The 24,010-nt window shown below is 43.9% G+C and overlaps 1 protein-coding gene across 4 annotated transcripts in view; it reads right to left on the bottom strand.

The window, feature by feature from the left end:
* Positions 1-21,532, bottom strand: part of NCKAP5L (NCK associated protein 5 like) — a 59,681-nt gene extending 38,149 nt beyond the window's left edge. The window contains exons 1-2 of one of the 4 annotated variants that reach the window (XM_069970118.1): positions 21,466-21,532; positions 10,339-10,375 (exon numbers count right to left, since the gene is read on the bottom strand). The gene's annotated coding sequence lies outside the window, so the exon portion shown is untranslated. Of the gene's footprint in view, positions 1-907; positions 949-10,338; positions 10,376-18,406; positions 18,475-21,465 lie in introns of those variants that run through there. The other 3 variants (XM_069970119.1, XM_069970122.1, XM_069970123.1) reach the window with 3 other exon arrangements.
* Positions 21,533-24,010: the final 2,478 nt, after the last annotated feature.

The raw sequence follows: 24,010 nt of genomic DNA, 5'->3' as shown, positions 1-24,010 counted from the left end.
TTTATTTTGAATGTTATTTTTACGTGTGGTTTTTTTAGCTGCATTGTGTGGATGGGTCATAAAACCCCCATCACGGCATCTGCCTGCTGCTGGAATTTACCATGGGGGGTAATAATGCTGCAAAGGGGCATGTGCATACACCTGAATAGTAAAAGGTGTTACGTGAATGTCCTGGACCCCAGTACAAACCCTGTAACAATGGCTTCCACTTACCATGTGTCATCTATAACACTGCTGCATTCTTATGTGAATTAGGGACCCTCTAAACATACTGGCAAAATACTGTATATAGTTGAGCGTTCAGCTAAGCATGCATGTATTTTCAATGGGGGAGGGGTACTTTTTCCAAGAATAAAAGGTAGCTGATGAAGGGTGTAACTACAGGGGGTGCCCAGAAGCCTGAGGGGGCCATAAGGTCTTTCCTTCCCATATGAGGAAACAAATACTTAAAAGTATTATAGCTGTGAGGCCTGTTACAGATTTGCATTGGTCCCCAGCAGCTTTAAAGGGGTGTTCCAGGATTAGAAATACATGGCTGCATTCTTTCAAAAACAGCACCACTCCTGTCCACAGGTTATGTGTGGTACTGCAACTCAACTCACTTAAAGTGAATGGCGTTAAGATGTAATACCAAACACAACCTAAAGACACGAGTGGTGCTGTGTATGAAAGGAAGCTGCCATGTTTTTACTAATCTTGGACAATCCCTTTCGTTAGGGTCCAATGAATGCCCAAACAATATTGTAAATGAGCGCTGATGTGCTAGACCGGTGCTCATATACTGGGCCTATTACACTGCCAGTTAATCGTTCAGCAAGGGATATATGGTTCTATTACATGTAGCAATGCATGGTCAGCGGCCGATGATTGTAGGTCTGGGCCTAAAGAAACGATCAGCCTCTATTACCTTGCCATGACTAAGGATCTTTCCCGAAACGCGTTGGCGTTATTTCTGTACTGCTGTACAACTTTTTAACATGCTGAAATAAAAGAAACAGATTTTAATCATCTGGAGCTGGAACGAGATATCGTTCATTTTGATCTTTCAACATGTTATCAAATAGTCGTTCGTAAAAAATTCGCAGATTGTTCCGTGTGAACAGTCGTTCGCCGATTAAACCAATGTGTGAGATAGGCTTAAGGATCGCAAAACGAATTTTCCGTACTATATATCGTACCGTATAAACGCTGATCGTTATGAAAAAAAAAAATCGTTACTCCGACATCGTTAATCGTACGATCGGGCCAATTATCGTTTCGTGTAAACGCACCATTACACAGAACGATAATGATGTGGCCAATTATTGCTCTGTGTGATAGGCCCCTTACACTGATGCTCATCTCCCCCAATATCTTCCGTGCACCTAGGATTTCACTTTATTAAATGCTTTACCCAGCAGCCGAGTCGTCATCTTTGGCTGGTCCCCTAAGATCAATGATCTGTTTGCCGTAATAGTCTACTAGGCATCGCTCTCACCTAGCCAGAATCCTGCTCCACACTGATGAGGGGCAACACCTCGAAACGTCTGTCTGGGTTTGTTACCTGGCCTTGGTATTACCCTGGTCATATTATCAGACTTTTAATTGAGTTGGGTATTGACTGAAGGGGCCACTTAATATGGTGGTTTTGGTGGTCTGTGTACAGGAGACATCCCTTTGCTAGGTCCTTCCCTGTAGGAATAGCTGGCTAGTCCCATGTTTTGAGACTCGTAACGCTGACCTTTTTACATATTGAATATCTTCCATCAGGGATAGTCAGGGGGCAAACATATATATTAAATGTTTAGCTAGTGCCATTAAAGTCTTTGGGTTCATCCATCATGTATCTGATATGTATGGCCAGCTTAAGGCAGCGGGGGTCAGTCTACAAAACAATTGATATTCAGATGATTGTTTGTTCAACAGTAGTTCAACCATCAACCTACCTATACCTACTCTGGCAACCCTAACACTATAAGTTCTTATACACTTTTAATAAATTGTTCTCCCGTCCTCCCAATACACATGAACAATCGGCATGACCAAGTATTCATGTGCTCTCTAGGAGGGGTAAGCCACAGCCAGACAGCTCTGACACCAACATACCCCTCCCAAAACAATAAGGTCAGGTGATGAAAATTCATTACCTGCGACACTTCTCTCCACCAGGAGTCGGGTCACCCCCATACACCTAATACGGCAGGCTGTACCTGCTGGTGATGGTAAGATTGCCTGACTTTAGCACTAGGTTACAGCTATGTACAACAAAGAGAGTACATACTACTTCACCTCTGGTCATGTTCCACAAGGCTCAGCATGCAGAACATTGATTTTCACAATCCCTCATTGTCACAGGGATAATAATGGACGTGAAAGTCTGACAGATGCTACCTGAGAAGCGGCCGTCTCCCTCCTGCAGCAGAGGTGTCAAAAAAACCTGGCCGGTCAATAAACATATAGATGAACGTCTGATCTTCACAGTCCCCTCCCCCCTTAAAGAAGCAGGAAATAGGCCAGGAAAGGCCACCCCATCAGTGACTATAATCAGGGACAGGAAGTGAGGTGCAGTCTGCTGAGGAAATGGGAGCCAGGAGCACCGGCAAATTCCTCCTCCATTAGGAATGCCACAGCATAACAGGCACGGGGCTCATAATCCATTGCCTTAGGCTAGAACTGACAAGCCATGTAACAGATCAAAGACGGACTCTGCCATGGTTTATATACAGCCTTCCCTACATTGCAAAGGGTATTTTTAGATGAATATTAACAACAACAGAGATGAATGTTCCTTTCAGAACAGAACGAGCCTGGCATCTTAGATAATTTGACTTCTTTCATTGATTTTATTTCCACAATTAAGAAATATTGCTCCTAGCTAACTGCATCAGACTAAAGCATCTCCTTCCTTTATGTGAAGGATTAGACATGCACAGCTCATCCCCCATACCCTAAATCTAAGACGGGTAAACCAATCTAAGTCTGGCATCATATTCTAATTTAAAAGATCTCAATATGAATATAGTAGTGAAGACATTTATAATTGAGGATTATAAAGAGGTACCATTAACCAAAATGGGTGCAGACTCGGTTGTAAACACCACAAGGACTCCAAATAAACCCACACATTTGCTGTAATACATAACACAATACACAGCTCAGCTTAAAAGAGCAGTGACCCCAAGTGCAGCGCTTCCATGCACCCATATGAATACAACAAAAAAAAACTTTCAACAGGACTGAAAAACACAATTTCATGGAGAATTGTAACTTCAAAGGATGAGTCCCCTTTGATGTTTATGAGCCGGTTAATGGCAGGAGCCAAGAAGACAGTTTTTCGCTGTCTGTGATGACTTTCTTCGTGTTGGGTTTGATTAACTTCCTTGTTTTCCTGATAGGTAATGGACAGGAGCTATGCAGATTAGGTGGGGTGTTTTACAGTACTATTTATACGTCTTCTCGGTTCCTGTTTAACCTAACCTCATATGAAGTCTTAAGGAAATGCATACAGCAATGACTAATTTCGATATTGGAAGTGAAGAAAATGTAAGATTATTCACCATGGTGCATTGTTGCCTTCCCCTTTAGCTACAATTTTTTTTGTAAAATGGATGGCCCATAAAAGATAGCAGCAGTCTGCTGCCGCCCCTCCTATTCCACGTAGCGACGGCAGCATATCGTTGCTATATTAGTCGTTTGTTTTTCAACATGTTGAAAGACAAACGACTGCAACGATCAGCCGACATCGTTCAAGTCGGCTGATCGTTGTCTTCTATTACACCAGACTATTATCGGCCGTAACGGACGATAATCGTTTAGTGTAATAGGGCCTTTAGGGCTGGCTACCGCTCCCTAAGTCTCGGCTATATAATATCATACACTGCAGTATATGGCTAAGGCTGGGTTTGCATCAGTTGCGTTTTTTGTCTAAAAACTGACCACAACTGATGTCACAACTGATGCCAAAAATCCTTCTTTTCATTAAAAACCATAATTTTCCATCAGTTCCCATCAGTTGTCACAAGTTGCTCTCATCAGTTGACATTTTTTTTCCAAGTATGTTTATCTGTCCTTTTCAATGGGATTTGCGGGGAGCGCACAGGGGGGCTATATACTAATTGGGGGAGCTCACAGGGGGCTATATACTACAAGGGCAGGGCGCACAGGGGGGCTATATACTATTGGGGAGAGCGCACAGGGAGGCTATATACTAATTGGGGGAGCTCACAGGGGGCCTATATGGGAGGGGGAGAGCGCACAGGGTGGTTAATTGGGAGGGGGAGAGCGCACAGGGGGGCTAATTGGGAAGGGGAGAGCGCACAGGGGGGCTAATTGGGAAGGGGAGAGCGCACATGGGGGGCTATATACTACTGGGGGAGAGCGCACAGGGAAGCTAAATACTACTGGGGGGCAACAGGGGGGCTATATACTACTGGAGGAGCAACAGGGGGGGCGATATACTACTGGGGGACCAAGGGGGGGGACTATAGGGGAGGGAGAGAGCACACAGGGGGAGAGATATGTTTATTTCTTTACACTGTGCTGCTATTTGCCTGAACTCCGGATGCCAGAGCCGAACGACACTGCAAGATGCGTCCTAACGCACTGACGGTCCGGCGATGCGGCGGCCACTATTTCACCGCCGCACATTTTGAACGATCCCATTGAAAACAATGGGATCAGTTCAATGATGAGTTTCCCTCCGGCGCTTTTCTCCTGCGCCGGAGGGAAACGCCGCCGCAACGCCGGACATATGTAAACCCGGCCTAAGTTCACACAACCTAAATTTTCAATAAATAACGTCTGTTCCAACACCGGCCGCTATTTATTGAAAAGCCCTAAATTCTGCAGCGCCTACACAGGCCAACATTACACAGTTCTTATTGATTGTTTGCCATGTAGTTCACAGACAGGATTGGCTCATGTTTAATATTTGCTTCTAATCTTTAACAAAACCAGGAGTGGAACCAACATAAAAAAATGGCACAATTTGCACCTTTTTCTGTGTCTTGGACCAATTGCAGGTTAGTTTCCATGTTTCTCAAGAACACTAAATGCAGTTGTCAACCATTCATTCTCTTCGCAGAATGGTTATACCGACAACTGCGATGATTATATACCTAGGATTCCCTGCTGTCATAGACAACGCCATAGGAGATTGACACCGGATTGTTATTTTATGAATGAGAAAATTGTTAGCATATACTGGCTAGAGAAAAGCAGACCAGCACTGACACAGGTACTATAAGGGTTAATAAGACATTAGTTCTTGAACTGTACCTAGATATACACGGCCATGAGACAGCAGCTCATGTAATTGGATGAAGGCATAGAATGTACATTTCAGGTTTAGACAACGCTTCGGGCACAATTAGCAGCTAATAGTTTCCTAGGATACATCTACATTTGCAGCGTCTGCAGCAGGCACTGTGCACACCCGCTTGGTGTTTACATCCATTTATTTGCATGGAGTTAACCAACTATTCAGCACTCGCTGGTTTTTATCTATAGGGGGTCATTTATGAACTATGCTGCTGAATCGCGTTGGAAAAGTTAATAAAATGTCTCAGAAGGAAGAAGTTGCAATAGTAATTTCACTAGTTATGTATAAATACATTACCCTGTTACAGACAAACCTGTACTGTGCCGCCAATATTAGGGTTTTAAAGGGAACTTGTCACTAGTTTTATGCCACCTTAAATGAGGGCAGCTTAAACTAGTGACATAAATGCTGAACAGATCAGTGTATTGCTTACATCATTTTGTTCAGCCGTTCTCCTAATATGCAGGAGAATAGGATTCTTGCCACACCCCTCCCCCAACCCTCCAGCTGCTGATTGACAGTTGGTGCCTATACCCAGCATGGATAGATAACGGTCAATCAGCAGCTGGTGGGCGGAGTTTTCTGCTCTTCATGAATAATGAGACATGGACCACTTATTGTCCATGTTATTCAGGAGGATAACTTCGCATGAGCTGCACAGAACAATATAAGTGATACATCATTCTTTTTAGCTTCTCTGTCACTAATATATGCTACCCTCAGATAGGACAGTATAAACCTGCCTACAGAGTCTCTTTAAATATTATAACTAGAGATGAGCGAACTTCGAGCATGCTCGAGTCCATCCAAACCCGAACTTTCGGCATTTGATTAGCGGTTGAAGTTGGATAAAGCCCTAAGGCTATGTGGAAAACATGGATATAGTCATTGGCTGTATCCATGTTTTCCAGACAACCTTAGAGCTTTATCCAAGTTCAGCAGCCCCAGCTAATCAAATACCGAACATTTGGGTTCGGATGGACTCAAACCCGAACCCGGTTCGCTCATCTCTAGTTATAACTTACACTGATGGCCAAGCTAAATCTAATCAACAAAAAACATCAAAATTATGACAACCACATACATGTAGGGAAAGGGAAAATGGCTAGAGTTATGAAGTGGAGTAATCCCTAAGTGGTGCCCAGAGGATAAATGTCCATTCGGTCTGAGAACATTTACCACATGACCTGGCCACTTGCTCCAGGCAACAATATCTGTCCTGTTTCATCCCGCGTGTTTGCTTCCTGTAAGTAGATACTTCTGAAGAGCGGTCAGACTAACGTGTCTATTGTTTTAGTGTTACAGCCTATTCTTGTCATGAAAACTGGAATCTAGCGACCCTTTCCTAACTTGTCAATGCGAGGTGTCAGGGGTTCAAGCTGCGGCATACAACAGGTATGGGGAACCTTCAGCCCTCCAGCTGTTGCAAAACTATCATACCCATCATGCCTGGACAATGAAAGCTTAGGCTGGTCCGGCATGATGGGAATTGTAGTTTTTTTTTTAACAGCTGGATGGCCGTAGGTTAGCCATTGCTGTCATACATACTGATACATTCTTCAACAATACTGATGGTGTGGACGTAATGAATTTCCATGGCTTTACGTCAGACATGAGTAAGGTTCTACTGAGGGCTTCAATGGGCAGATTATAGTAAAATTGTTCCTACATTTAGTCCATGCACCATGTCTAGCCCAGTAAAGTCTATGGGCCAGTCAAAAAACACGTCGGGCTGCACATTGAAATTTCTTATGGATGGGACACTATTGTAAAGCTCAGCAGGGCCTTGAAAATATTAAGAGAATGGGCCTTATGATGGATCAGACAGTTTGATGTCATCATGCCAGATACTTTTGTTCTGAAGACCTTTTTACAGTCGTTTCTGATTATTTAAAAAGCCTGGTGATCAGCTGGTGAAGAAGCAAGCTGATATTTTGTGCAAGCACATCTCTCCATGTAAACAATGGAAGTGAATGGAACATCTGATCGACTGTTTATGTGGCTGTTCACTCCCGACAAATAGGCCATCTATGGTCCTTTGAACGACATGCACTAGAGGAGTCCGCCTAGGGCTTATCCATCCCATCCTCAACCAAACATTTTGTTACGTATTATATAGGGGGATCAAGAGAGCGCTATCGACCAAATGAACCGGTGCACAAAACCTGGCGGCAGGTATGATGTTTTCTTTTGGGGGGGGGGGGGGGGGGGAGTAACTGTTTTTCCTAACTCTGGATAACCCCTTTAAGGTTAAATATCTGAAAAAACATCCTAGGCACATTGCAGTTGAGTTGAACGTCATTTTCTCTTAAAATGCTGCATGATATTTAAAGTAACAGCACAGTCAGTGGGGGATTAGGCTCTCTACAGAACCCTCTTCTCATAATCTGTGGTGGTCTTTAATGTAATCTATGGTATATCATGTCTCCTGGATTAGGCAGTGTGCATGTTAGCATTAAAAACAAAATAAAACAGTAATTAAGAAAAAAAACAGGAAACCTAAATTGCATCATTCTGCCGTTCCCTTGGCTGCTTTATATATGAGCTCATCCCCCTAGGTTTTCTTAATGCAAACACTTTCCAGCCATTGCTAAACTAACCGCATATCACCACATATCCACCTCTTCAACACAAAGTGCGGTTGATACACCATATACCCTGCACCCCCACATGCTGCATAGAACAAAAAATGTTAAAGTAACCCCAAAAGGGAACTTATTTTATTTCTGGCCTTTGATGTTTGGAGATTAAGTTACTCTTACAGCAACTCTTTGCAGTGTCCCAAGACTGAAAATAACAAAAACGATGGGAAGGAGTAAAGAGTTCTCCATTCGTGGTTCCGGTAACTTGCTTTTTGGGGGAAGTCGAACAGAAAATCACACGTCTGCCATTTCAGCTACTGCTCAAACCACAGAATACTTTTCTATCCAACATCCACAGATACTCACTGACTCAACGACTAATTCCAGACTGCTAGCCTGCAGCATAAGTCATTTACAGATTAATAATTTTCTGCATTCGAAGCAGCAAGTCAAAATGGGGACAAAGGGCTAGAACAAGTTACGCATATATACCTGGTTCTTTCCTCGTTGGAGGCTCATGTCGGATTTTATTAGTTATGTATAGGCAGTCCCTTTGCTATAAAGGAGGACTGCACCATGTTTTAAATGGGTCAGAGAGTGCCTATTAACTCTTCCTGTATCCATCCTACAGATAGACCACTACCAAGACCCCAACAGAGACGCACTGTAGTCCTAATTGGAACACAGTCCAGCCTTATGTTACTCTGCTCAGAAGCTGCCAGGAAGGCCCGAAGAGTGCCAAATACCACATTAGCAGACTTGTCAACTCCCATTGATGATTATAGATTCATTCACATACCAATGTACAGCAAATAAAGGAAACTGGACATGGACATGCTTCAGAGAAATTCTCATTGCATCATGTTTTATGGTCCATTCACATGCCACAAAGAATTTGGCCATCTTTGTGGCCCTGCCAGTCTTCTACACATGAATACCCTCAAGGCCAAGTGAGCAGTGTCCTTGTCCGCAGCACGGATGGATGAGCTAGATAAAAGTCCAGCGCTAGTTTATGCAAATGGAGAAATGCCCAGGTTCACATTGCTTATTAACGTGAAGATCCTAAAGCTACTGATAATTTGTTGGCCAAACCTTTCAATTTAAGTGGAACTTGACAATTCTCTAATGTGTATAGGGGTCTCCTTTATCACCCCTAAATGAAAATCTCATGGCATACAAGGATCAGGCAGTTGAATTTCAACATGCTCAATCCAGAAGTGCTTTGTACCATGATGGGTCATCGGAAGGTTGGTGTATTTAGAGTCAACCATGCACCCAGCAAACTCCTTGAAATCTGGCCTCTTTCTCTTCTGCGTCCAGTGGTTGTGCAATGTAACTACACTGCATGCAGCATGCGCATCTAGTTTCAAGGTATTTTATAAGCAACAGAGAAGAGGAAGTGAATCACATGGCTGGAAGTAGGAAGGAGTCTGAAAGAGGACATGCTGACGGTGTGGAAACCCTTATTTACATAAGATTCAAGAACAGTCTTGAATGCAATTTTTTCATTAGCAAACTCAATGCTCTATATACCAGTCTGAGTTTTGTATATACCAAAATGGAGGTAAGTAGTTTGCTTTAAGGCTATGTTCACACTACATAAAAGTACGGTCGTTGTTGCCATCGGCAACAACGGCCGTACCTAATGCAGTGTGGAACATTGCCTTTTGTTCTATGGGATCCCGGCCGGAGAGTATACACATCGTATACGCTCCGGCCGGGATCCCATGCCGGCCGCAAAAACTGCAGTACCGGCTGCAGTTGGGACTGCAGTACCAGCCGGGATGATCTTTGCAGAGACCGATACGGTCCGATACAACGTGGGAACATAGCCTAACAGTAGAAGATGAGAAAAGAAAAAAGGACCCCCTTCTTTACAAGAGATAATAGTTGCGATGAAGAAGCAACAGGAGGAAGGTAACACAGGCCAGCTGCAAAGATATTCATACTGTGCAGACTATACATATACATTTTTAAATGGTGTCATTGAAAGTGTGTTTTTTTTAAATGTTAAAAAAACAGCAATAGTTTGTGTAAAGGAACATTACATTCTAAAAGAAATGCTTTTAAAGGGAATATTATGGCATCCTGGTCAGATTCAATTATCACTTTTGGTTTCTTATCGCAGTCACAATATTAGTTTTGTCTTCCTCCGCATAGTCACAACTCCCACGGGGTATTCCTACAAGCAGAGCCCCAACAACAACTTTACTTCAACATTCCTAAGCTTCCTTCACATATCACTATGGCAAATTATTATCAGCTCTATCAATCTCCCTTTGGAACTGCAAGAAGTTTTTTTTTCCGGTCATATGGAATTTGTCGTATAGACACCAGTCTGGTACGATTAACACTTTTACAGTAAACAAAAGAATATTTGTTTTGTTTCAGTGGTAACTATAAGAGTTGGCACCACCAAATATACTGGAGATGAAAAACAATGGGAAACAAAAATACCTTGACAGAAGGAAGCCCTCGGACATCAAAGCGTAAACTGAGAAAAAAAAAAAAAAAGGCAAAAAATATGTTCAAATTAAACATTCCAACAAAAAATGCTGTTCTTTTAGATTTGTTGCAAACACATTACTTCTCTATTATAAAACCTCCATTTTTGGCTACATTACAATCCTTTACCATCCACAGTTCTTTAGTCATTACCTTCTGGCTATGTTCACACATTGTAATACAACAGCCGTTGTTTGACACAGCCGTTGCTTTAAGTGTGAAACAACGGCCGCTGTATTACGTGTTCCTCTGGCCGATAATGCATTATCGGGCGTAAGAACATTCTTTTCCACCCATAGAAGTCTGCTGGCCGTATAGGTGTGAATAAAAATTAATTAACCATTGACTTTCATTTACACTACGGCCTGGCAGGACAGCCACACAGGGTGTGAACAGAATTTCTACTGCCGTTATTCGCGAACTGCAACTATAGATAATAGACACGTTCATTATTTTATATAGCCGCAGTAAACAACGGCCGTAGTTGATGCACCGTGTGCACAACAACGGCAGTTGTTCTATTGAAATCAATACAGCAAAATTAATTCAGAAACCTACGGCCATTGTGGTCAATGACCACTAAGGCCGTAGGATTCCAAATTCATTACAATGTGTGTACATAGCCTAAAGCAGACAAGTTACTCAAAAAAGTCACTGTCTAGTATGATTCTACCCTACCTCACAAAAAGAAATATTTTTGATTTATTGTCAATGATGTCCCACTTGAGGATACAAAGTGTTTCGGGTACATGGTGAGGATGTGACATCAGTTTCCCAGAGGAAGTGGTAAGTTAAAAGGATCAATGTAGGGTACTTCCTCCACATGTAAGCATTTACAGAGGTCAAGATGATGTAACAATACTCTTCCACCACATTTCATATAACCAATGTGTCACTTATGAATCATGACCGCAGGTCCAGAGACAGAGCAACTATCTATCTAACCATTAGAAGAAATCTATGAGCAGACTGATTCCAGTCTACTGGGGAAGGACAGAATATAATGGTGACAAATCTAAAACATACCTGACGGCACAGAGACATTACTATACACCTATTACACAGGGCGATTCAGAGGAGTAAGCGAGCACCAACCTGTCAGGTTAGCGCTCACTTGCTCCTCGTTCCCCGCTCGCTGTCGGCACTTTTACATGCGCCAACAGTGAGCAGGTAAGAGCAGGGGGGCCATGAGGAGCTGCGCAGGGGGTTGCCCAAATGGTCGTTAAATTGTCCGGGCAGCCCATAGAAGATAGATAGCAGCTGTCTTCTGCCGACGCTCCAATGGAAAGAATGGCGGCAGTAGATCGTTGCCAGGCTGATCGTTTGTGTTTCAGCCATTGTACATGTCGTATGATCATTGTCTTCTATTACTCAAAGCGATTATTGGCTGATAATCGCATCATGTAATAGGGCCTTCAGGGTGCCGTGATTACACTGTATATATACCTCTCACCTGAGATTAGAATTAGGTTCACACCCCTCTGACCATTCCTTCAACAGTCAAACAAACTACAAGCCCACATATCTTCGGAACGGCGTATAAAGAAACTATGAAACAGTGTGTAATCAGGAAACCTTAAAGCATAAATGATTGTTTGTAGATAAGACGGACTAATGACTGAGCTGCCATATTCGATTTCATACTGCAGTACTGTACATTCGTTTATGTGATGAGTGCATGAGTGTTGTGGGCATGCTCTGCAGTCCTTGACACACATGAGCTACAGCTTCCTTCAGACCACCCGCTGCCGATTAACAGCTTTCTACCTATCCACAGTATAAGGGGAAGAAGCGGCAGCTTATGAATACCAGTCCTACAGAACTCTCCTGTGATTCTATACAAATAATGATGACTGCAAGCAGAATAGTGACGGCTCTGAAATCCAGGTTGCTACTTTAAGGCAGTAGAAAGCTGGTTACAAGTTTTCTTAAAATTCTACATATGAATTTGCCAACTTGCAAAAAAAAAAAAATCTTCATTACATACTCCACCCAGACGGAGACTGTACATGTGCGAATATGAACACAAGAAAAAAACCTCCTTCCATAAATCTGCTTTTCCTCAACTTTAATCACTATGGTAACAAATTAACTCCATGCACAACTGTGTCTTCCATCAAAACCAGCAACTCCGCAGAAATGAAAGACCCGTGACTGGCTGAGAACCCAGCGCCAAAACTACGACTCCTCAATGTGAGGTCAGCACCCTGCGAGTGATCTCTGATCCCTACGATGGTCCAGCGACAATCTATAAGCTACAGCCAGAGCAATCAATAGATTGAGGACATTTTGTGATGTGTAAACCTTGCCCGGACCCATGCATTTGCATTGTGGTGGCATAATGGCCTTCAGTGTGGACAGGACTATTGATCCATTGGCAATCGCATTTATCCAGCAGTTTAACACTCGATAAGTACAGTGTTTGTCTGAACAGTCTGTTCCGTGCTCTGCAGGGTGATATTTCCACTAGAGGCACCATTGTTTGTTTTCTATTTTCTGCGACTAATCTCTATAATCAAGCAGACATCTGTTTTACCATTAAAGAATACTATACGTCTGAAAGCTTTTCCATTGTAACAATATCCATTCACAAAAAGGTACCCCACCGAGCATAGAGAGTCGGCACAGGAAGATGAAATGATAGCATGCAGGCAAACACTTCTATTGTTTCTCTAAACCTCGCCGCTCTAGTTAAACCCTCCAAGGAAGACGTTTATTTTGTCATTGTTTATTTTAAGCATATCCATTTGTTAGTTTACGCTGAAAACATAAAAAGAATCTCATCTACCTTTAAATATATCTATGTGAAAGTAGTTCTGTATGGAGTTCACACCACAGTGACGTAGCGATGAACCGGACAATAGTGCTAATCCCATGTATCCTGTGTATATACCTAAGGATATAGTTGTACTCCCTATGTGATAAGGCAGTGGTCGTCCTAGGTATGGCTATATAGTGTAACAGCTGTTAGGCTGGGGGGGGGGGATGCAAATCCATCAAGTTCAACCTAATATCCTGCAAGGCAAATACAAAGGAAGGCAAAAACTCCTATGAGACAAAAGCCATCGAAACTCCTTTCCGAAAAAAAAAAAAAAAAGTATATTAATCAGAATACATCAGCTGATCAATGACTCACCAGAAATATACGACTATACTCAAGAAATGTCTCCAGACCCCCTTTAGGCTACGTTCACACAACGTAACGTTTGTATTAATCACTGCCGCTGTTGCTAATTTGCAACAACGGCCGTGATTAATACAAATATTATGTTGCACAGCTGTTACAAAGAATACACTCCGGCCGGGATCCCAAACGGCTGCACGAAAAACTGACATGTCAGGTTTGTGCGGCCACTATTAATTGAATAGCGGGTGCACAACACTGACAGCTCACACAATGGAGAGTGTGGCTACGGCCGCACTCTCCATTGTCGGCTATGGTGAACTGGAATGTGGGCGCACACAGATGCCCAGTTCAGCACAAATGAAGATCATGCAGTACTGGCCGAGATGAACTTCACTGACACTGGCCGTTCTGCTGGGTCACAGAACAGCTGGTGTCGGACATAGTGTGAATCCGGCCTTAATCTGAATTTACCAGGGCAAGTTCTAAGTGCGCTTATAGTAAAGAATCATTTTCTATGCTTCTTTCCTCTGGACATAGAGGACATCCCTTGTTTTAGTTCCATCCTGGGTATAAACAGATTATGACAGATCTCTGTATTAACCTTTATATAATGGATGCAATGTCACCCCTCAGCTGCCTTTTTGTCTAAATAACCCCAATTACCCTTTCTTGATACTGCTGTCCACCCATTTCATTTATCACTTTAGATGCAAGCATCTAATATTCCTTATGAGGATCCTAAGGTAGATCTATGTCCATTTTGAAGAACCCCACAATCTAAATTGCCTTGGCAGCAGCCGTCTGACACTGGTTGCCACAGTAAAGCTTATTGTCAACTAAAATCCCCAAGTCTTTTCCCATGTCGTACATTGATACTAACAATTAGAGATGAGTGAATTTCAGTAACAGCAAAGCACTTCGTTATCTCTGTAATCCATCAGCCTGCTGCCTTTTAACTGACTGCCGCTCCGCCCCGGGTGCTGGGAAAAGCTGGATCCAGTCCTGGAAAACTTCTCCCAGTTTTCCCACCACCCAGGGAGGAGCGGCACAGAACGGAAGTCAATTAGAAGCAGCAGCTGATGATCAGATTGCAGACATAACGAAGCGCTTCGCTTTGTTACTATGGTAAGGGTGTTATTAAACGGGACGATTTTTCAGCGATTAACGATAAACTCTCTCAAACGACCGCTATAACGAACGATCTTTATCGTTCACCCTGTTACACAGAACGATGATAGTTACCTACGATCGTTCTTGCGCTCGTCCTTTCCTGGCTGATAGACCAGGGAATGAACAAAGGACGCGTTATTACACCGAATGATGTTCGAACGATTAACAATAAAAATAGGTACAGATTCTATCAAATGATCAATGATTTCTCATTGGTCATTTAATCGTTGCCTGCTATTACACGTAACGATTATCGTTCAAATCTGAACGATCTACCGATATTTTTGAATGATAATCGGCCCGTGTGATAAGGCCCTTAATTCACTCATCTCTACTAACAATAAACCCCAACTTAATGTCTGCAGTACGGCTGCAATTCTGCATACAGATACTATTTCATGATACTTACATGTTGCAGAGAAAACGTCCCAAATCCCATCAGCCACTGTCCCTACTGGGATCTGCTGTTTAATTTCCCCATCACATACACACTCAAGGGACAATTTTCACAGGAAACCAATTATCCTATCAGTTTGTTTTAGAGCATGGGAGAAAACTAGAGAACATATAGGAGAAACTTACACCGAGGGGGGAGGGGGGGAGAATTTAGCTTAGGAAACCACTCCAAGCAATCCTGAATTTGGAATAACAGTGCTTACAAAAAAAAAAAAAAACATAGCCGGCAAAATAATAAAATAAGGGATACTCAGCTTGCCCAATGCATCGACGTCAGCAGGAGGGGGCATCATCAGGGTAAGTAAACACAGGCAGTGGGTGGACCGCGGCTGGACAGGCATATATGGATAAAGTTTATAGTTTGTGATTTGCTTTCTAAGTCATTTTGAATACTCTTTAGACATCAACGTCAAAAAGGAGAAAGTTTAAATTCTCTTCAATGGCCTTCTCTATGGTTTTCAAGTATGAAATGTAATAATTTTACTACCATTAGTGAATATTACGGCCGGGGTCACACCTGCATTGTATTTTCCATTGTTCTGTTCCGAGCAGTAAAGAGATCAAATAAAGCTGGGAGATCCATTACATGCCATACACAAACAGTACCTAACAGACGCCATTGAGTTTAATAGGGTCCATTAGAAATCCAGCAAGATGACAAAACTGCACGATATGCTGCACTATTGTTGATGTGGCATACAACGAAAGACCAAGATTACGGTTTTCCTGCCCAGAGTTGACAAAGTTATGGCCTCCTTAGTAACTGCTCAAGCTTCATCACATGTGCTAAACTTTACTGGAGAAATGACTCAACCATCTTTGCTAGAAAGCCTGAGCCACATCTAATCAGTATACATCAAGGGGGATATTTCTGCATGTAGTTTAAGAGGAAGACTATGCAAAACCACCTTGCCCAGGAATCGACTCACATTCCGGATAACCTATATCATGTAGGAACCAACAGCACCAGACAATGTAACCGGATAGGAAAGTTAGACGTACAACACATGTTCCTGGCGCTAGGACTATTTACAAGCCTTTAAGTCAATTTAGAGGCAGTGTTTTGGTCTCAAGGATCTAGTTTAACACTCTTTATATTAGCAGTAGTATGCTGGCTTCAAGAGGACATTCACACGATCTCCGCAATCTGTCCGAAGCACAGATGGTGTCCTTCGGACTGGATCTTGGAGCTCCCCGCATCAGGATTTAGGGTGCGTTCACATGTACAGGATCTGCAGCAGATCCACAGCAGATTTGATGGCCTAGAATTGATTTGCTTTGAAGCTGCAGCTTCAAATCTGCGCCATCAAATCTGCTGCAGATCCTGTACGTAAAGGGGTTATCCAGCGCTACAAAAACATGGCCACTTTTAAACCACTCCTGTTCCCAGTTTGGGTGCAGGTTTTGAAACTCTGTTCCATTGAAGTAAATGGAGCTTAATTGCAAACCACACCTGAGATGGAGACAAGAGTGGGGCAAAAGAGGCCATGTTTTTGTCGCGCTGGATAACCCTTTTCATTATGATGTTGGGAGATCCAACACTATTTGATAGTTCGTGCTAGTGTACTGACAGCTGCATGGCTGTGTCAGTACACTAGTGCAAACATTTAGACAGTATCAGAGCTTCCGACATCATAAATAATCATCTGTGCTGCAGACAGAGTCAGAGATCGTGTGAATGCCTCCTAAAGCGATAATCTTAATTTACAACACCAAGACTGTTCAAATTTAGATCACGGAATTTATGGCAATTACAGTAGTAATACAGATTCTTGATGGCCTAGTTGGGTTCACACAGGGCACATGCTGGACCGATAGGTGTCAGCTATATAAGAAAATACTGCTGTATAGAAAATTGCAACCTATTGCATCTTCCCTTTTTTTTAATGAAATCAATGGCGGATATATGGCTACACAATGGCCTACAATGCAAACCTACGTCATTAGTTCAAATCAGCAGATCCCTGACTTTTTTTTCTTTACACAGTGACTGGCTTTCTATGACACCTGACAAACCATTACAGGTAAATAGGCTTTGAAAGGATTAGGGCTCTTGTGTTGGGAATAATGCAGAAATAAAAGGGACGCTCATTTGAGGGCTGATTCCATGTCTGCATTTCTACCCACTGTTTTCCCACAGGTAAATGCAATGAAGAGGCTTTTCCAGAAGATTAACACATAGGAAAAAGGTGTAGTCCGTTCCATGTAATGACTAGCATTCTGTCAACCCTATTGCTTATGTACGGGACTGTAACTTTGGTTGATGTCATTCACAGCTGACTGCAACCAGCCAAGACAAGCAAGAAATGAAGAGGCATATAGGATAAACCCAAACCCTTACCGCTCATACATATGGCTGTAATACAGTCCTTATCTGTAATGTTTCTTATGTATACACTGTATAAAGCTGGAGGCACATGGAGGCTCCCTGCTCTAACCTATGCCATTAGACTCCACCAGAAAGATAAGGTACCAACTTAATCTCTATAGGGACCTGGTGTTGTGGAGCATGGAGACCATAATACAAACCTAAAGGGATGGGTTTTTTTTTCCTGCCATGCAGGTTCCATGCTTAAAGGGGTTGTCCATAGTGAGAAAATTTCCTGTGGGGACAATGAACCATAAGGACCAGTGGTAATAAGTAGATCCGGAAGCCCTTGCAATGCCAGCTGCAGGGGAATGGGGTAGGGGAGTATCACTTTGTTTATCACATCTGCAGACAAAATTAATTCTAAAATTCTATCCTGCTTAGAAACCAGATAAAAAGCTTGCCCTAAACGTACAAAAAGTTTAGCGCCAATGAATAGTGTGCTGATGTACTATGCTATGTCTACGGCATGATCATGATCTTTTAGTGCTTATGTGGCAGAAAGTGAACACAGCCATAGATTTCCATACAAGAATCATCTACCGTCGTTATGCAAAAATTAGAACAAATTCTAAAGCTACCAAGTGTAAGTGTTCACTCTTGCCACAAGAATAAAAACTGCACTGTGTGACCAAGGCCTTACTATTCCCCCTGTACACAGATTGCATTACTTATTCAGTACAATGCATTTCAGTAGAATGCTCTGCATAGTAAACAAGGCATCAAAATTTTATAGAGCCCATACTACTCCGGGCTTATTGATCCCTCAGGTACCGGCCTATACATTGAACAAGGGCAGAGCTAGAAACTAACAAATTCCTCCAATAACTCTACAGGGGTCGGTTCTCTTCCAAAAACACGCGGAGAATGTACAACTTCCATATGCTTCAGCTACTCACAGCGACCGAACGAAATTCCAGGATCCTGTGACAGAGAAGGAGCCTTACATGATGTCCCAGCTGTTCTCCCTATGTGCAGCCTGCACAGCTCACCAACAAAGCACCACTGTTAACAATGACAACATCTGCTTTTGGGGTGACACTCAGTCTTGTGAAACCTAACCCATTTATTGTGCAACTTCCCTACATCTGTCACAAGGGCTTGGCTGCCAAAGGGCTGACCTCCGGCGGTGAAGGAGGGAGAGATTACAGAAATTCCTACATCGTATGATATCACCGGACATTATCATGTTATTCAAGGGAACAGTATACATGAATATTCAGTTATGACTTCCTCTAAGCAGCAGGCTCAGTCACCGACTATAGACACGTCAGTCACCAGTACATCCAAGTCCTTGTGCTCCAAGTCCTTGTGCTCCAAGTCCTTGTGCTCCAAGTCCTTGTGCTCCTAGTCCTTGTGCTCCTAGTCCTTGTGCTCCTAGTCCTTGTGCTCCTAGTCCTTGTGCTCCTAGTCCTTGTGCTCCTAGTCCTTGTGCTCCTAGTCCTTGTGCTCCTAGTCCTTGTGCTCCTAGTCCTTGTGCTCCTAGTCCTTGTGCTCCTAGTCCTTGTGCTCCTAGTCCTTGTGCTCCTAGTCCTTGTGCTCCTAGTCCTTGTGCTCCTAGTCCTTGTGCTCCTAGTCCTTGTGCTCCTAGTCCTTGTGCCCCTAGTCCTTGTGCCCCTAGTCCTTGTGCCCCTAGTCCTTGTGCCCCTAGTCCTTGTGCTCCTAGTCCTTGTGCCCCTAGTCCTTGTGCCCCTAGTCCTTGTGCTCCAAGTCCTTGTGCTCCAGGCCCTAGGATGAATGACAGGACTTTCTACTGATGCTTCTCCCTTCTATGGTGTAAAACAGCACTTAAAGGGACTCTGTCACCTCCAACCCACCCTCCTAAAAACCCTAAATTAAAGTAATCTGTAAGTAGGATAAAGGAAGCTGATTGCACATCTGTAATGTGTAGCTTTCTCCTCCTTTGTATTTCCCGCTGTAAGCCTACACACTGGGCACGTTGCTGCATAGAGAGGACTACTGAGCTCAGGAACATAATGGAGAGGACTACTCAGCTCAGGAACATAATGGAGAGGACTACTCAGCTCAGGAACATAATGGAGAGGACTACTCAGCTCAGGAACATAATGGAGAGGACTACTCAGCTCAGGAACATAATGGAGAGGACTACTCAGCTCAGGAACATAATGGAGAGGACTACTCAGCTCAGGAACATAATGGAGAGGACTACTCAGCTCAGGAACATAATGGAGAGGACTACTCAGCTCAGGAACATAATGGAGAGGACTACTCAGCTCAGGAACATAATGGAGAGGACTACTCAGCTCAGGAATATAAGAGAGGACTACTCAGCTCAGGAATATAAGAGAGGACTACTCAGCTCAGGAATATAAGAGAGGACTACTCAGCTCAGGAACATAATGGAGAGGACTACTCAGCTCAGGAATATAAGAGAGGACTACTCAGCTCAGGAACATAATGGAGAGGACTACTTAGACTCCTTCATTGATCGGCTTATAACAAAGGAATGCAAGAACATAGAAAGATACAAACGGAAGATATAGAACGAGCGTTGTGTACTCTACTGATGAACTTAAGTTTAGTAGGTGTCTTGGAGGTGACAAAGTCCCTTTAAATAACACCACTCAATCAGAACACTTTATAGGTTCAGTATAGTAAAGTATAGACCAGTAGGGCTACATGGACTCTATTCTCTTAGAAGCAGCTCTGTCCTTTATATCAGTGATAAATGACGCAACATGTATTACCATTCAGGTCTTACATTCTGTAAAATGGTTGTCTGGAAAATGAAAAAAAAAAAAAATTAAATGAGGTATAATCACCTGCCTGATTCCTGATCCCCATTGGTCACTGCCTCCTGATCATGTTCTGACAGGCAGGAAGTGCCCGCTCAGCCAATTACATTTTGCAGTGGTAAAACTCCTCAGTCTCTGATTGGCTAATAGAGTTTTTTGGCATTTAAGCACAGGAAATGATGGAAATGAGATAGATAGATAGATAGATAGATATGTAGACAAACAGCCAGAGAGAGCAAGATAGAGACAGAAAGACAAATAGGAGATAGGCAAATGGAAAGCTGCTGTAGGTGTGAGATAGCTAGCTAGAGATGTGTGAGACACAAGAGATAGATGGGATATAGATAAATAGATGAGACTGGTAGCGAGACATGACAGACACACTGATCGGAGACTGACAGGATATAGATAGAGGAGTGTGCGGTATAGATATACTTGCAGATAATGCACAGATAGACTATACACATACACAGGTATACCTCCCAGAAGGGAACATTCATTTCCAGACATATCTATACACTTATATTGTTTTTGACTCAAATATTGGCACAAACCCCCCCCACCAAAAACTGTTCCTATAATCCCCATTGGACCGAATGATGGTGTAATATACAGGTTATGGTCTACTATACAGTTAGGAAGCAGACAGCTTCTAGGGTGATATGTTATAGTGCATTAATGCACATTATTTCTCAGCTCTAAGAGGGACTTGGATATAAGTATGGACAGTCCCTCTAATAGAAGGACACTTGGGCAGTAATGGGAGAGAGATATATATGTTACATATACATATTACATGGCTATGAGGCAGAGGACTACAGCTAGCTCCTCTCTAGCCATGATACCACATTCTGTGCAGCCCTGGTCAGGGGATTGAGGCTCTGCAGCTCTTAATGCGGCTGTGCAGAGCAGATGGCCGGAGATTCCTGAGCTCAGCTGTGCTGGGTGCAGATTACAGCAGATTGCCGGGCCCCGATGCCAGGCTGGGGATGTGCCCAGGTAGACAGGGCCTATAGATGGAGGCAGGATGCTAGCTGGGCATCCACCGCTGTACACACACAATGGGCAGGCCGTGCTCCCCCGCACACAGTGTCCATCTCCCCTGTAACCACTCCCCCAGCCCATCCTCTGCCTCCCGCGCCTGGCATTGTGTCTGTGCCCCCCTAATCCCCGCTGCATAGAATCCGCCATGCGGCTCTCACCTCCGCCCGATCCCCGGCTGTCCCCGCCGCCCCGCTCCGGCTGCAGTTTGGATTCCCCTCCAGGTCCCCGAAGCTTGGAGCAGCCGCGGCCCGTGACGTCACGGGTTTAAAGCTCCGGCCCCGGCCCCTCGCGTGCAGCCAATCAGCGGCCGCCCCGGCCAGCGCTCCCCAGATGTTTCCCATCGTGGAGGTGTGGAGAGCGGGCGGTGCGCGGGGGGGAAGGGGCTCAGCACCAATAAACTTCTGGCCCTGGGACAAGGCGTACAGAACACACATGTATTATGTCACCCGCACAGGTAACTTCCTCAGTGTACAGTGGGGGAGGGGGCTACAGGACACATCACAGGGTATTCACTACAGGAGGACTCCCCAACCTGGGGCAACACTACAACTGCCAGCAGGACCTAATGCAAGACTACAACTCCCAGCAGGACCTGATGCAAGACTACAACTCCCAGCATGACCTGATGCAAGACTACAACTCCCAGCAGCACCCAATGCAAGACTACAACTCCCAGCAGCACCCAATGCAAGACTACAACTCCCAGCAGGACCTGATGTAAGACTACAACTCCCAGCATGACCTAATGCAAGACTACAACTCCCAGCAGGACCTGATGCAAGACTACAACTACCAGCAGCACCCAATGCAAGACTACAACTCCCAGCAGGACCTGATGCAAGACTACAACTCCCAGCAGGACCTGATGCAAGACTACAACTCCCAGCAGGACCTGATGCAAGACTACAACTCCCAGCAGGACCTAATTCAAGACTACAACTCCCAGCAAGACCTGATGCAAGACTACAACTCCCAGCAGGACCTGATGCAAGACTACAACTCCCAGCAGCACCCAATGCAAGACTACAACTCCCAGCTGGACCCAATGCAAGACTACAACTCCCAGCAGGACCTGATGCAAGACTACAACTCCCAGCAGGACCTGATGCAAGACTACAACTCCCAGCATGACCTGATGCAAGACTACAACTCCCAGCCTGACCTGATGCAAGACTACAACTCCCAGCAGGACCCGATGCAAGACTACAACTCCCAGCAGCACCCGATGCAAGACTACAACTCCCAGCAGGACCCAATGCAAGACTACAACTCCCAGCAGCACCCGATGCAAGACTACAACTCCCAGCAGGACCCAATGCAAGACTACAACTCCTAGCAGGACCTGATGAAAGACTACAACTCCCAGAATGACCTGATGCAAGACTACAACTCCCAGCATGACCTGCTGCAAGACTACAACTCCCAGCATGACCTGACAGTTGATGCAAAACTACAACTCCCATCGTTTCCTGAAGGCTGGCAGTGCATTCTGGCAGTTGTATTTTTGCAGCAACTGGAGAGAGTACTCTAGGGAGTAGTCAGGCATCCCAGTATAGGATCATAGTCCTAGGGGTCCTCTGATGTAGTTAGAATAGTGGCTACCTCATAGATTGTGAGCCCTCACGGACAGGGTCCTCTTCCCCCATGTATCAGTCTGCCATTTGTCTTCATGTAATGTGTTTTGATCTTGTATTGTTCCTGTTTGTTACCCCTATCTATTGTATAGCGCTCTGGAAGTAAGGGGGCTTTATAAATAAATAATAATAATACTTGGCTTAGGAAACCTGAAACCTATTGCTCTGGAATTACTCCATATACATTCCCTATCCTTGTCCTACATATCCATCAGCCATATCCATGTAGCGTCATCTACAACAGCCTGTATTCTGTCTCTGCTGAAGTAGACGTATTACAATATACTATATTGGTAACATGTTACGGAGGCGATGGCATTAGGATGGCATCAGTATTACATCCATATTCCTGCACCCACTCCAAGGAAGACGAGACATAAAAGCAAGCTCTCCTAACCTTCAGGACTGCGCTCACTTGTAGTGCACCAGACTACTGTCATTTCTTCTCACAACCCCAGGCAATATTTAACACCTTTTTCTCCCTTCTGTGTCCCCTGTTGTCACTCCCCAGCCCTCTCCTCTCAGCTGAGGACTTTGCCACATACTTCAAACACAAGATGGACAATAGGGAATCAGTCCATAGACAGGATGTCCTGGAACTGGAAAAGTTACATTGGTGCACAACATGGGGGAACTTAGTTATGAGGAAAGTTAAAATATATATATTTTAGTCTTGAGAAACTCGGGGTACATTCACATGTCCTTATACGTCTGTCCACAATCGCGGATAGATTAAAGACCCATTTATTTCTTTGGTCCTGCTCACACATAGGTGTTACGGGTCCATGCTGGGGCCTTCATCCATGCTGTTGCGGTCACATATGAATGGGTCTGTGCAATTATGGACAGCTATGGATGCACATCCGGAGTGCTGTCTGCAGTCATGGACAAGCCTTCCTTACCATGAGAACAGTGAATCTATGGAACAGTCTACCCCAGGATCCGTCACAACAAAGCTAGTGGAGGGCTTCACAATAGGCTTAGACAAGATCTTAGGGCAAAATAACATTAAAACGTATGAAGAAGTAAAGGGCCTATTACACGGGTCGTTTAGAGGAGCTAACGAGCG

Source organism: Dendropsophus ebraccatus, chromosome 5 (assembly GCF_027789765.1).
Source record: "Dendropsophus ebraccatus isolate aDenEbr1 chromosome 5, aDenEbr1.pat, whole genome shotgun sequence".
Lineage (NCBI taxonomy): Eukaryota > Metazoa > Chordata > Amphibia > Anura > Hylidae > Dendropsophus > Dendropsophus ebraccatus.
The sequence above is the reverse complement of the archived record's forward strand: the minus strand, read 5'-3'. Positions and strand labels throughout refer to the sequence as shown.